The sequence below is a fragment of the Triticum dicoccoides genome, chromosome 7B, assembly GCF_002162155.2.
Source record: "Triticum dicoccoides isolate Atlit2015 ecotype Zavitan chromosome 7B, WEW_v2.0, whole genome shotgun sequence".
Taxonomy (NCBI): domain Eukaryota; kingdom Viridiplantae; phylum Streptophyta; class Magnoliopsida; order Poales; family Poaceae; genus Triticum; species Triticum dicoccoides.
In genome coordinates, this window is record NC_041393.1 from 665930834 (window position 1) to 665939702 (window position 8869).

The 8869-nt window shown below is 44.9% G+C and overlaps 1 long non-coding RNA gene across 1 annotated transcript; it reads right to left on the reverse strand.

Moving 5' to 3' along the window:
- Positions 1-250: 250 nt before the first annotated feature.
- Positions 251-7901, reverse strand: LOC119340789. Its single transcript, XR_005164682.1, has 10 exons — positions 7397-7901; positions 4877-5215; positions 4413-4638; positions 4071-4318; positions 2492-2816; positions 2011-2236; positions 1616-1931; positions 1378-1502; positions 873-990; positions 251-547 (listed from the first exon to the last, which is right to left on the reverse strand). It is a non-coding gene; the product is annotated as an uncharacterized LOC119340789 (long non-coding RNA).
- Positions 7902-8869: the final 968 nt, after the last annotated feature.

An 8869-nucleotide genomic window follows, 5' to 3' on the forward strand; every position in this document is an offset into this window, starting at 1 on the left:
TCTTCAGTTGGTAATTGATTAGTGGTTTGTCCAGTTGGTAACTGGTTAATGCTTCAGGCATCAAGTGGAAAATACTTGGTATTAACCCAATTCGAACCATCGCATTAATCAGCGTGTGAAGTGTGAAACTTCTATGGTCGCAGAACTAAACCCATGCCGGACACCTACCATGGCTCAGTGGCCATGGGCACACAGAGCATAAGAGAAAGCAGGGGAGAGGAACTGAAGTGGCTTGCCTATGCCGGAGTGGAAGAAAAAGCGACCACCAGAGACACCGTGCAGGAATGAGCGCCGTCATAAGCAAAGCTGCTTCCTGAACCAAACTAATGCCAGAAAACACCGTCTCTTCACCATGGTCCCTGAATGCACGCCCGGCAACAACGCCATGGCGGTTCCGTGCTGCTTGTACTCCAAAGCTTCTCAGCTTACTTTGTCTGCCCCATTGATTAGCAGGGGCTGCAGATAAGGTAGTCGCAGACACGACACACTCCCAAGTTGGTATTACTGCACTAGGAGAAGTAACCCCCTACCACAAGGGCGGCCAGAGCTGCAACATCACAGGCCATAAAAAATTAACAAACGTTCTCAGCTCAGTATACTAACACGACTAACGGCAAAAATGAACTACTGCAACCAAATAAGGTGATCATTGGTAATAAATTTCTAACAATGTCTCTGAATAGATCAAGAATAGCTCCAGGATTTGTAAGCAAACATCAATAAAAGGATAGCTTATAGGTCCCATATTTGAATGAAACAGTTGAGTAATAAACAAAGCACAAAAGCATCCCCGTAGCATGCTTGGACCCTAAACCCTGAACACATAGTAGGCAAAGTTAAAACAGAATCCACACAGAGAGGGGAACATGCACCTAAGCCGGCGATGACTCTGTCGTAGGTACTTTGTCCTTCGTCGGGGCACCTCGGTGACTCTGGCTGTATCAGGAGGCCGGAGAAGATGCACAGGTGATAACAGGCAAGTTGTCGAAACTGCAGGCAAGCAATAATACAGTGTGAATATCAATTGTTTACCCAGATAAGTAAAAGGTCATAGAATCTCACAGCAACTAAACTGAACTAACAGAGAAGTGCGAAATCACTACACCCTTAGACCAAAATAACAGGCCATTGAGTTCCAAAAAGACAACGTGTTAAAACCATTATTACATCCTACATCATTCAGTCACATCACTGTAGCACTAGTTGAGCAAGCAGCTCATGTGCTTTTCGATTATCTAAATTGCATGAGACCTGAAAAAATAATTTACAAGCAAATTTGCATCTGATGCTACCTAAAATAGCATATCTCATTTCCACTTCATCTCAGCATCATGCTACTACACATGACAAGACAAAGAAACATCTTTTGTGAGTCACCTTCATTGATCTACATTCTCCTCAGTGTTGGCATCCTCAAATTTCCTCGAGGATTCCACCAATTCTTCATAATCTAGCCATGCTTCCCCATACGTTGCATCCACAAGCTTTTTCACAGTATGCTCCTGTATATAAGAAAAAAAATATGATGCTTTTAGTCATGCAACCGCGCAAGCAAAATTACATTTAGTAACCAAATGCACAAACAGAACCACGTGATGTAAAACTAAAAGCGCACCATGAAAGGAAATGAAAAAACTCCAGACTTTGGGATCTCATTATCTTCTTCAATCACTTTAAGGATCTTCTCTTTCCCTCTGTACAGAAGCTTTGCTTCTAATTTGCTTTCAGGAACATCATCGTCGTCGTCATCGTCCTTCTCTTACTACTACTAGAATCATCTTGTATGGAATTCACTTTTCGAGTAAGAAGAGCATCCTGCTGGAGTTGCGCTGTAATGACATCTCGAGCGCCTTCATCTTGAACAGACAAGCCATGCTTAACGATCCGCTTACCCATTTCAAATTACTCTTGTGCTTCAGCGTCATCCTTTCCTGAATGATAGATTTGCAAACTTATTACTTATCAGGGAGATATACAATATAAAAATTGTCAAAATAAATTAAAAACTACCTCTGCGCGCTTAGATTCTAGTTTCATAGTGGAATCTTTTGAAGCTTCTGGATCTGCCTCCAAGTCTGCTAAGGATGCCTTCAGTTTGTCTGTCTTGAACAACCTGTGATATGTCCTGGATTTGATGTTCTTCACACGCTTTGCTTTCTTTCATTTCATGACAAAACAGAAGGCTGCACATTTTAGCAAGACGATCTTGACACTCTCTCGCATTTTCCACATCCATCTACACAATCACATGAACTTATTTAGCATAGCAACCTCACCTCTGAAGCTTGAAACTTGCATATTATTATCACTAAATATGCTCAGCCAGCAAAACAATAAGCATCAACACTCACAAGGCACATGACTAACCTAATGTAGGTCATCCTAATTTCGAATGAATGATATGTATGCGCAATGAACAAAGAGCACCTCCCACTCGACTCCCAGTGTGGGTAACAAGATGATAAATTTGGTGGGGGTGAAGATGAAGTACCTGTGCTTGAGTGCTGGGTCATGGTTGCTCGCTCTTGGTGTTGCTGAAGAGAAGAACCTCCCAGCGGTCCTTCTTCTCCTCCGACAATGAACCCATCAGCAGGCCGCCGGGAGAGGAGGTCGTGGGGGCTATGAAGGTCCCGGTGGCCCTGCGACGAACCCATCAGCAGAGCGGAACCGCGTTGTCAGGCTAGCAGGCAACCTTGCTCTCCCAGCGCGAGCTTCAGGTGGAAGAAGCCCTTGACGACCAGGGGGCTGGCGAGCGTGGCGGTAATGGCGTGCTGGATCTACAGCCTAGGTCAGAGAGGGTGGGAGACCTGCTGGATCTGCAGTAAAAAGTAACTTTTTTGATTTATACAGCATAAAGGATCAATCTCTTTAGCACAAGAAGCCTGAGAAAAAATAGACTTCTATTAAGCAAAAGAAAAGCCAGACAGATCAACCAAAGTGCTCCAATCAAAATAAACAACATAAGAAGTAGTAGATCTAATCAAAATGAACCATATTTATATATCTAGTGCAGACTGCAGTAAGCCATACAAAAGTAATCACAATGAGTTCATCAACACTAAATAGTACTCCCTCCGTCCCATAATGTAAGACCCTTTTTGATACTACACTAGTGTCAAAAAACGTCATGCACTATGGGACGGAGGGAGTAAGTGTTTGTCTCATTTTGTTTATGTTGCAATGACATGTAATATGATTTTTCAAGTATGAACTGTAGCAGCTTATGAGCCAACATAAGAGCATTGTAACCTCAGCAATTCTTTTACCATGAGCCAAGCTATCCTTTATCTCCTAGTGATAGCTAAAACTGCAAGGAAGGTGCAGTACTGGTACTACATAATTTGAGGTCTTCAATCTTGTCATGATCTTTTCATGATACCCCCGAACCACACAGAACATTAAATAACTCTTGTCAAAACATAAATTTATTATGCGCAAATAATTAGATCCACTGTGATCAAGTGGCGCTATAAGCAGCAAATCCCCATCTTTATGTTTTTCTTAATGACTTACAGCAGCTGCTACGTAAGAAATCGTATGTTGACATGCTCAAACAATCAAGTCAGATAATCAAAAGGGAAACCACACCGACGGAGACTATTGCCATATCTCACGCCATATCCCCAAGATGGCATCTCGTTCACATTGAAAAGGAATTGAGTCGGATAATCAGAGGGGGAAACACCAAGGCAGAACGTCACATTTGAAATTGAATAGCTAAATCAACAGTGTCATAGATCACATGGTGCTTCAACAAATTCGCCGGGAATCAAAACTGGAATTGACACAACATGCCTACCTAATTTCAAATGAATGATATGTACTCCCTCCGTTCCTAAATGTAAGTCTTTTTAGATATTTCAAATGAACTACCACATACAGATGTATATAGACGTATTTTAGAGTGTAGATTCACTCATTTTACTCCGTATGTGGTCACTAGTTGAAATCTTTAGAAAGACTTATATTTAGGAACGGAGGGAGTATGAACAAACAACACCTCCCACTCCATTCCCAGGGTGGGTAACAAACAAGATGATTAATGATTTTGGGATGAAGAGGGTGGGTACCCTTTGACTGGGTGCTCCCGGGGTTGTGCTTGCTCGCTCTTGGTGTTGATGAAAAGAAAAGGAGATCCTTCTTCTCCTCAGACGATGAACACATGAGCAGGCCGCCAGGCGAGGAGGTCGCGGTGATGGGAGCGCAGACATCCTGGTGGTCCTTCTCCTCCAACGAGGAACCCATCAGCAGAGTAGCAGGCCGCCGGGAGAGGTCCTCCGATGAAGGGGGTGCTGACGTCCCGGTGGTCCTTCGCCTCCTGCGACGAACATATTACAAATAGATTAGCGAATTTATTACTTATCAGGGAGATATATACAAGAGAAAAATTGTCAAAATAAACTAAAAACTACCTCTACGATCATAAATTCTAGTTTCATAGCAGACTCTTTTGCAGCTTCAGGATCTGCCTCCAAGCCTGCTGAGGATGCCTTCAGTTTGTCCATCTTGAACAACCGGTGATATGTCCTGGATTTGATCTTCTTCACACGCTTTGCTTTCTTTCATTTCATTACGTAACGGAAGGATGCACATCTTAGCAAGGCGATCTTGAAGCTCTCTCACATGTTCCACATCCATCTACACAATTACATGAACTTATTTAGCATAGCAACTTCTCAACTCTGAAGCTTGAAACATATTATTATCACAAAATATGCTCACCCATCAAAACAATAAGCATCAACACTCACAAAGCACATAACTGAACCAATGAAGGTCATCCTAATTTCGAACAAACAGCACCACCCACTCCACTCCCAGGGTGGGTAACAAACAAGATGATTATAGATTTGGTGCGGATGAAGAGGGTGGGTACCTGAGCTTGAGTGCTGGTTCGTGGTTGCTCGCTCTTGGTGTTGATGAAGAGAAGAACCTCCCGGCGGTCATTCTTCTCCTCTGACGATGAACCCATCAGCAGGCCGGCATGAGAGGAGGTCGTGGGGCTAGGAAGGTCCCGGTGGTTCTGCGACGAACCCATCCGCGGAGCGGAACCACGTTGTAGGGTGAGCAGACAACCTTGCTCTCCCTGCGCACGCTTAAGGTGGAAGAAGCCCTTGACGGCCAGGGGGCTGGCGAGCGTGGCGGCGATGGCGTGCTGAATCTACAGCCTAGGTTGGAGAGGGTGGGAGACGTGCTGGATCTGCAGTAAAAAAACCTGTTTTGATTCAAACAACATAAAAGATCAATCTCTTTAGTACAAGAAGCTTGAGAACATAGATATCTACGCCCCCCGTTCCTAAATTTAAGTCTTTTTAGAGATTCCACTATAGACACCACATTCGGATGTATATAGACGTCTTTAAAGGTATAAGTTCACTCATTTTGCTCCGTATGTATTCTACAGTGGAATCTCTTAAAAGATTTATATTTAGGAACGGAGGGAGTATTAAGTAAATGAAAAGCCAACCAGATCTAGCAAGTTGCTCTAATCAAAATAAACAAATGTAACAAGTAGTAGTTATAGTCAAAATGAACCCTATTTAAATATCTAGTGCAGACTGCAGTAAGCCATGCAAAATTAATCACAATAACTTCATCAATACTAAATAGTAAGTGCTTTAGTCTCATTTTGTTTATGTTGAAATGACATGTAGTGTAATTTTCAAGTATAAATCATAGCAGCTTATAAGCCAACAATAGAGCATCGTAACTTGAGCAATTTTTTACTATGAGCCGAGCTATCCTTTATCTCCTACTGATAGCAAAAATTGCAAAACAAAAAAAGACCAAATGCAATACTGGTACTACAAAATTTGAGGTCTTCAGTCTTCTCATAATATTTTTCTTGGATTTAAGGTCAACAATCAACATCCTCGAACTATGCCGAACAGTAAATAACTATTCTCGAAACATAAATTCGTTATGTGTGATTAATTACATCTATTGTGATCAAGTGGAGCTAGAAGCAGCAAATCCCCATCTTTATGCTTTTCTTAATGACTTATGGCAGCTGCTACCTAAGAAAGCATATGTTGGTATGCACAAATAATTAAGTCAGATAATCAAAGGGGGAACCACACCGATGAAGACTATTGCACTGTAATGGTTGGATAATAAAATGGAGATGGGCTCGTCCTTTTAAAACTATAAACTTGCCATATCTCACTTCATATTCCCTAAGATGGCATCTCGTTCACATCGAGGAAGAATTAAGTCGGATAATCAGAGCGGGGAAAACACCAAGGCCAATCGTCAAGATTGAATAGCTAAATTGACAGATCATGCATGGTTTCTTTTCCACTAAAAAATTACTAACCGATCATGGTGGAAGCAGCAGGTTATATCCTGCCAATTCCAAGAATGTGTAACAGCTAGTGGTACATGTTGAGCAGACCCGAATTCACAACGCTTCAAAGGGCATAAATTAGTTCAAATGACAACTGAACACCCAATGTAAAGTTTTGCCTTTTGTGTACTACATACATACAGTGAGCTGTGCACATATCACCCCACCATTATAAGAGAGATGAACGTAGCGGTTGATGTGAAGGATCTTCTGGTCGGTGCAAAGGATATGCACGCGTACTGCACGCTGGGCAGGAACACCTAATTTTCCATCGATGCAAACACTCCTTGCCAAACTTAACAATGTTAAACTGTTATACACTTGGCGCGCCTACTGTTCCTACATTGGAGGGCCAACGTAAGGCTACCTAATTTGTCCCAAGATAGGATCACAATGGTGTTGGCCCTGCCACGACAGCGAGTATTTTTCCACGATAACGGCGACAAAAAGTTGGCTCGATTTCTCGAACAGACACGTACAGAGCTAGGCCCCTGCCTGATCGATGCTCCTGGACGTAGATGTTTACTAGTAGTACGTACGTATAGGAGCACTTCTAGCCAGTCTTTGCTCAGATCGGTGTCACGCAGACACGCAGATGTATTGATCTGGTACTCTTTATTACAATCGTAAGTAAGTACTCCCTCCATTCCATAATGTAGTGTCTATAGATATTTATGAAAGTCAAACTTTGCCAACTTTGACCAAGTGTATAGAGAAAACTATCTACATCTACAATATCAAACATATACATTCTGAAAATATAACTCGCGATGTATCCAGTGATGTCCATTTGGTATTCTAGATGTACCTACTTTTCTTTATAGATATGGTCAAAGTTTGTAATGTTTGACTTTTGCAAAAATCTATAGGCACTACATTATGGAACGGAGGGAGTATGGATTAATCTCTGAATTGTCGTTTAACAAAATCGCAGGGGATTCAATCTGGAGTTGACGCAGCATGCCTGCCTAATTTTGAACGAGTGACCAAACAACACCTCCCGCTCCACTCCACTCCCAGGATTTGACGGGGATGACAGATTTGATGTACCTGTGCTTGAGTGCTTGGTGGTGTGGCTGATCTTGGTGTCCTTCTTCTCCTCCTCCGACGAACCCGTCAGCAGGACTGGAGACCCGGAGAGGAGGTCGTGGGGGGCATGAAGACGTCCCAGTGGCCCTTCTCCTCCTGCTGCGACGAACACATCTGCGGAGAGGAACCGCGTCGTCGGGCGAGAGGCAACCCGGCTATCCCGGCTTCAGGTCGAAGAAGCTTGGCGAGTGTGGCGGCCATGGCGTGCTCGATCTGCAACCTAGGTCGGAGAGAGTGGGGGCGGCGGTTGTGAGGGAGGCCGCCGGCGGCGCTTGAAGGTGGAGGCGGAGGCGGAGGCGCAGGGGGCGTGGGAGGCAGGGAGGAGGTGTATCGGCGTGAGGAGACGACATCACCGTCGATGGTGGCGCGGGATGGGGCACACGATGGGTGGAGGATATGGGCCGGGAGATAGGGGCTGCAGGCGGCGGCGCTTGATTGATTCCGGTGGAGGCGGAGGTGGATGCGGCGGCGGCGGGCTAGGGATTTGGATTTCGTGCGTTGGCTTGGCCGGCGGTTTCTCTTCCATTTTCTCTTCTTTTTTTTTTGTAAATATCATCTCTTTTTGCTGCTTGAGCTGCTTGCTTGACTTTGATTGGTCTTGGGGCACCTCCCACGGATCGCTTTCGGATCCACTCGCTTCTACAGCCGCCCATCATCAAGATTAACATCTCGCTCCCACTCTTTGATTACTCTTCGCGTAGTTACTTCCATTTGGCGTTCCGCTGATCACTTGATTGCTTGTTTTTTTTTTGCGTGAAAACTTCCGATCTATTCATCAACTGTCAAGGTAGTACAAAAAATACTAGAAGTAAAAATTACATCCAGGTCTGTAGACCACCTAGCGACGACTACAATCTCTGGAGCGAGCCGAAGGCGCGCCGCCGTCATCGCCCCTCCCTCGTCGGAGCCGGGCAAACATTGTTGTAGTAGACAGTCGGGAAGTCGTCGTGCTAAGGCCCCATGGGACCAGCGCACCAGAACAGCCACCGCCGCCGATGAAGAGAAGCATAGACCGGAAGGATCCAACCTGCAGACACACAGACGTAGACGAGCGAAGACCGGATCCAGTCGGATCCACCGAAGACAAACGCCGACCGGATCCCATGAGATCCGCCGGAGACAAACCTCCACACGCCTTCCGACGATGCTTGAAACATCACCGGGACGGGGGCTAGGCGGGGAGGACCTTATTCCATCTTCAAGAAGCCGCCACCGCCTCATCTTCTTGAGCATGGCACAAACCCTAACAAAACTCAGAAAAACATCTAAAAACGGAGCCCTCCCGCCGGCAAGGGCCGGGATCCACCGTGCCTCCATGATCCGAGGACCATAGAAGATAAGGCGGACCGGCGGCGCCGGCGAGAGGCAAGGAAACCCTAGATGGGAGTTGGGCGTGGGCAGGAGTTGATTGCTTGTTGATTGGTCAACTACCAC